The following is a 6517-nucleotide window of genomic DNA, read 5'->3' on the forward strand; positions in this document are numbered from 1 at the left end:
TTCCATACCAGCCCTACACTGAACATAAACTAGTTCTCTCCATCTCATACACACACATTCTCTCTCCACTGCCTCTACCTCTGAAGCAATCAGAAACAAGTCATCCATATGACTCATCATAAGGTCTGGTGAAGTAAAAGTGTTAGTTGCTCAGTCATGTCTCACTCTTTGCGACCCTATGGACTGCAGCCCACCAGGCTTCTCTGTCCATGGTGATCCTCCAGGCAAGAATACTGGAGTGGGTAGCCATTCCTTCCTCTAGGGGATCTTCCCAATCCAGGGATTGAACCCAGGTCTCCTGCATTTCAGGCAGATTCTTTACTGAGCCACTGGGTAGAAGGCTCTATTTTACCATAAATTAAATCAAGAACAAGATTTACTTGCTTGTAAAAGGAAGTATGGGACTCCATATCTTCTTTTGCTTTTCTTTGTTCATAAGCTTTAAATAGATAGTTCATATCTATCTATTATTAAGAAGACAGTGATTTCAACCCACATATTGAAATTCACCAAAGTACTGAGGAATCAAGAAACCTAACTTTGTCTTTGAAGTTCCAATTTAAAATAAACCCACCAACAAAAAAACCTAGATTATTTTAAGGAAGCATCATATGTCTCAATTTAGCCATTTTAAATGCTTAGCCACTATCTTAGTCCATTCAAGTTGCTATAAATACCACAGACTGGGTGGCTTAAGCAACAGAAATTTATTTCTTACAGTTCTAGAGACCAAAGCATGGACAGATTCGTTGTCTGTTGGGGGCCTGCTTTCAGTTTTACAGATGATCACCTTCCTGTCCCCCCACATGGTAGGAGGGGGAAAGGAGCTCTCGCGGGTGTCTTGCATGGAACACTCATCTCATTCATGAGGACTCTGCCATCACAACCTAATCAACTTCCCAAAAGCCTCACCTCCAAATGCCAAGACACTGGGGATTAGGTTTCAAGATATGAATTTTTGGAGGGACATAACTTTCAGTTTACAGCAGCCAAATTATTTATTTTGTATTTTCTATAGAATCTATATTTTGTTAAATTATGATGTTATATCATGTTTTAAAGTTAAAAATGAAACAATCATTTAGATAACTTACAACATTCAGAAAAATCCATAAAATCAAATTAAAATCACCTATAAAAAGACTACCCCAAAATAACCACTTTTGACACTTTGGTATATTTCTACTTATTCTATTTTCTATGTATCTTCATATGAGTGTGACTTTTTCTTTTATTCTCCCACAATAACTGGCTAATTTGGGGCATAGAGTTTGCATTTTACTTTTAAAAATGTACTATTTCATGAAGCATTTGATTTAAATTTGTTGTTCATTTGCCCAGTCATGTCCGACTCTTTGTGACCCCATGGACTGCAGCATGCTAGGCTTCCCTGTCCATCACCAACTCCCAGACCTTACTTAAACTCATGTTCATTGAGTTGGTGATGCCATCCAACCATCTCATCCTCTGTTGTCCCCTTCTCCTTCTGCCTTCAGTCTTTCCCAACATCAGGGTCTTTTCCAATGAGTCCATTCTTTGCATTAGGTGGCCAAAGCATTGGAGCTTCAGCTTCAGCATCAGTCCTTCCAATGAATATTCAGGGTTGATTTTCTTTAGGATGGACTGGTTTGATCTCCTTGCTGTCCAAGGGACTCTCAAGAGTTTTCTCTAGCACCAATTTAAAGTTAGAGTATGAAATTAAATAATCATTTCAAATTGTCTTTTCATGTGTCTTAGTCTGGGGTGTTCTGAGGAGCAAATGCCAAGATGTAATTAAACCTGCAAGGATTTTATTTGAAATGCCTGTGGTAGAGAAAATTGGAAAGGAGTCAGATGAGACTGGGATGGCCATCATACCTCCATGCCAGGCTGACCAGGAATGAGTCTGTCCTAGTCCTTGGTCTCTTGGTCAGTAGCGGGGGAGCAGGCCTTGGGAGGGATAGCTTCAGTGCAGGTGGAACAATGGGTGTCAGAATGCAGCAGCCAGGTTGACCCTTGCACAATTATATCGCCTGGAATTAGAGGTCTATGGCAAACATTTTCATGGTCCCCACAAGGGTCACATGATACTCCATCATATGAATAGATTTTTTTTCCTCCAATCTTTCCCGACAATTCTGCATCAGTGATTATTTTCTTAGTTGGTTTCCTGAAAATGAAGTTGTGGTAGATCGTGGTATGAAATTTATTTCTAAATATTTTATCAGTGCTTATTCTTTCTATGGTTTTTTCCAAATGAATTTCTAAATTATGATTTATTTACTTGAATCTCAGCAATTACTTGGAAAGTATACAGCATTCAATTAGTGGCTATTTTTAGGTTTTGAAATAATTTTTTAGTCTGTATTTGTCACCAGCCTATAAAAGCTATTTAAGACATTGTCATGCTCTCCTTTTCTTTCTCGTTTTAATTTTTCTTAGACTAACTTTTACCATTTTCATGAATATTATACAGAGTTTGCTGCTGCTGCCACTGCTGCTGCTAAGCAGCCCACCAGGCTCCTCTGTCCCTGGGATTCTCCAGGCAAGAATACTGGAGTGGGTTGCCATTTCCTTCTCCAACACATACACTATAAACGAAGAGAAAAAAGGGCTTCCCTGGTGGCCCAGTGGTTAAGAATTTTGAGGCTAAGTGAAAGAAAGTGAAAGGGAAAGTTGCTCAGCCGTGTCTGACTCTTTTCAACCCCATGGACTATAGAGTACATGGAATTCTCGAGGCCAGAATACTGGAGTGAGTAGCCTTTCCCTTCTCCAGGGGATCTTCCCAACACAGGGATCAAACCCAGGGATCAAACCCAGGTCCCTCCTGCATTGCAGGCAGACTTTTTACCAGCTGAGCCACAAGGGAAGCTCTATCGTACTTTAAAAGAGAACCACTTATTCTGGTTAACTAAGTGTGTCTTTTGATGCTATATTTTATGTTAGCAGCAACATCACAGGGGAATAGAGCTATCTTCACTGAAACAGAATTTTCTTTAAAACTGATTTTGAAGCAAGGAAACTTGGCGCTGATTTAACATGTTGTTCTGGACTACTGTGAGTTGGCCACCAAGAGCTTCTTCCTCCTACTCATCAGTGAAGTTCTCTACTGGATAGGAAAGCTGCCTTCTGTCTCCAGCCACATGCTGGCATCATCATTCTAATGAGGGTCAATTTCCATTTCTCCCACCTCTGTGCTGCATAATGTTTCACAGCAGAAATATTTGTCCTCTAGTGTAACATTAATTCTTCTGGCCACATTGATGACAAAATACTGACTTCATGCTGAAATGGTAATACCACATCCATCTCTCTCCTGAGAAGAGAAAGTTCTAATCATCTCACATGAAGGTATTAGCAGTGTGAACAGACCCCAAACTGCAGCAATCTGCATAGGCTTTTGACATTGGGAAATGAATTCTTCTGCAACATGTAATTTTCTTATTTACCTCCTAGAAATTTTTACTGCTTGTCAGGGAAATAGGTCTCACTGTGTCTGTTTCCTCAGTGCTAACCTACAGAATCATAAAGAAGAGATGAAGCAGGGGAACTGGCAGGGGTGTGGTGGTTGATCAGTGTCCTGTTAAAAGGATAACAGAACTGTCCTGTGCAATATTAACCACCCATGACACCATTTAGTCTGATAACAGACAGCCCTGTGAATATTTAACTTTCATAATGTTTGCTTTACTGATAGTGGGTCACTTTCATATATGAAATATTGCCTATTGCTTATTATTAATTAGACCTGACTTGACCTTCAGAATTTAATATTCTTTCAACAGTGATATGTATAATTTATTAATACTATGGTAGATACATTCAAAATGTGAGAATGTTAGGATTTAAAACATCACAGGCTTGGAAAGAATCTTGATAGACCATCTAATTTATTCACTCAACTGTCTATTGAAAATCATTTGCATGCAAGGTGCTGGAGGGCATTCAGTGAAATACAAGATACTTTCTAACCCCTTATGTACTCAGGCTCCACTTTCAGGGGAAAATGAAATGACCTCACAGGAAGACAAGGCAGTGCTGGTTGACAGACATTGAATCTCTCGAGTTCAGAGCAGAGTAAGAGAGATGTGGGCAGCAGGCAAAGACCTAGGAGAGGAAGAAACAGTTGGAATAGCCATGGAGGAGGGCAGGGTGTGGGTAGGCAGGGGAAGGGAACAGCAGGAAGCCAGACAATACCTGCTGATGACTGTAAGGACTTAGGGCACATGTTTGTAGGTCACCAGCACCCCAGCTGGCTCAGGCCATGGTGTGACATTAAAGTCCTGACCACTTTTTAGAACCACTGATGGGTTGAGGCAGGTGGATGCCTTTTGGCAGGACATAGAGCTCCTTTGATCTAGTGATTTATAGAAGGCCTCTGTGATAAGAATACAGGCTTATTAACTATGCCTCTTCTCAAAACACTCCATATTTTAATCAAACACACTGCTACCTGTTCCTTGTGGCTCAGATTAATTAACTAGCATTATGTGATGTTAAGTGCAGATGGAGATAGGCAAGCAAGAACCTAAGGCCAGTACACGATGCAGGGTAAAAAGTTAAGACTTTGATCATTAAAGTGTTAGAAATTCATTCATGGGGCTGGGCTTTAATTGGGGTGGGGGGATGTCATAATTAGATTTGCATTTTAAATGGATGACTGAATACAGTGGCAATATCCATATCATGTGGTTGTTAAGCACCAGAATTCTGGAGACACACTGCCAGGGTTCGGATTCCTTCTCTGATCTTACTAGCTCTGACTTTATTAACTTCTCTAAGTCTCAGTGACCTCATTGTTAGAATAAGGATGAAAACCATTTTTTGTTGTTGTTCAGTTGCTTAGTTGTGTCTGACTCTTTGGGATGCAATGGACTGCAGCGTGCCAGGCTTCCCTGTCCTTCATTATCTCCTGGAGTTTGCTCAAATTCATGTCCTTTGAATCGAAGATGCCGTCCAACTCTCTCATCCTTTGTCACACCCTTTTCTTCTCCTCTTCCTGCAGTCTTTCCCAGCATCAGCGTCTTTTCCAGTGAGTTAGCTCTTCGCATCAGGTGGCCAAAGTGTTGGAGCTTCAGCTTCAGCGTCAGTCCTTCCAGTGAATATTCAGGGTTGATTTTCTTTAGGATTGACTGGTTTGATCTCTGCTGTCCAAGGGACTCTCAAGAGTTTTTTCCAACACCACAGTTCAAAAGCATCAATTCTTCAGTGCTCAGCCTTCTTTATGGTCCAACTCTCACATCCGTACATGACTACTGGAAAAATTATAGCTTTGACTATACAGACCTTTGTCGGCAAAGTCTTATAAAGTCATTGTGAAGATTAAGTGAGATAATGTATGTAACGTACTTAGTCTGGTAACTGGCATAGAAAGAAAGAGCATTTAGTATTATTGGTTGTTATTACTCTTCTTATCTCTCCAGGAATAGTATAAAAGATATATGACTCTGCTGGCAGCTCTAAGGAAGGGACTGGAGGGCAAAGACCAGATAGAAATTCATTGATGGCAATATTATAAGAAAGGTATTGACACACTGAGTTAAGGCAATAGCCTAAGGATTGAGAAAGCCCAACAAAGTTAACATCATAATAGGAGTAAAATCAATGGGACTTGGGGGTCTACGTAAAAGTGGGGGATAAAGAAAATGGAGAAATCATGCATGATTGAAAGGTTTCTAGCTGGAATCTCTTGTGGTGTGGCGCCTTGACCAAAATGCAGAGCACAGCCTGATAGCTGAAGTGTGTTTCCAGTACCTGAAGGCCTTCTCTGGTGGCAGAGGCAAAGGACATGGGACCATGGGATTGGAAAATTAATGTTCTGGTAACACCCCTCAACCATTGTTTGACAGTTGCTCAGTTGTGTTCTATTCTTTGTTGCCCCATGAACTGTAGCCCATCAGGCTCCTCTGTCCATGGAATTTTCCAGGCAAAAATACTTGAGTGGGTTGCCATTTCCTACTTCAGAGGAGTTTTGTGACCCAGGGATTGAACCCATGTCCCCCGTGTCTCCTGCATTGGCAGGTGGATTCTTTACCACTCCTGCCACCTGGGAAGCCCATTGTGGGTAAATGCCTTGGTACCTTTGCACCACAGGTGAGGTACTCTGAGTTTTTTATTCTACTCCCAGAGTTCCCCAATGGGATATAGCTCTAGATTCCCATATTGGTCACTTGCTTGACAACTCAGCCTTTTTGGCTACCTTTTCTTCTTGGTCTCCCTACTCTAACCCTTGAGTAGTCTTTCTTGGATCACCATTCATATAAACTTTGCACTGGAATTCTTGTCTTGGGATTTGCCTCTGGAAGAAATAAAACTAAGAGATAGAAAAGGGTAAAGGGAAAAGGGGAATAGGAAAATAAATTCTGATTTAGACATTTTGAGGGGTACATGGCTTTGGGATAGTCACCTAGAGATGGTTCAGAATGCAACTGAAATAAGGAAATGGAATTTTAATAAATAGCTGGGTTCTGATATTCTAGATTGGTGAATAAACTGCAAAAAAGTATTGTTGAAGTTTTAGAAATGGAGTTTGTAATCT

Source organism: Budorcas taxicolor, chromosome 21 (assembly GCF_023091745.1).
Source record: "Budorcas taxicolor isolate Tak-1 chromosome 21, Takin1.1, whole genome shotgun sequence".
Classification (NCBI taxonomy): domain Eukaryota; kingdom Metazoa; phylum Chordata; class Mammalia; order Artiodactyla; family Bovidae; genus Budorcas; species Budorcas taxicolor.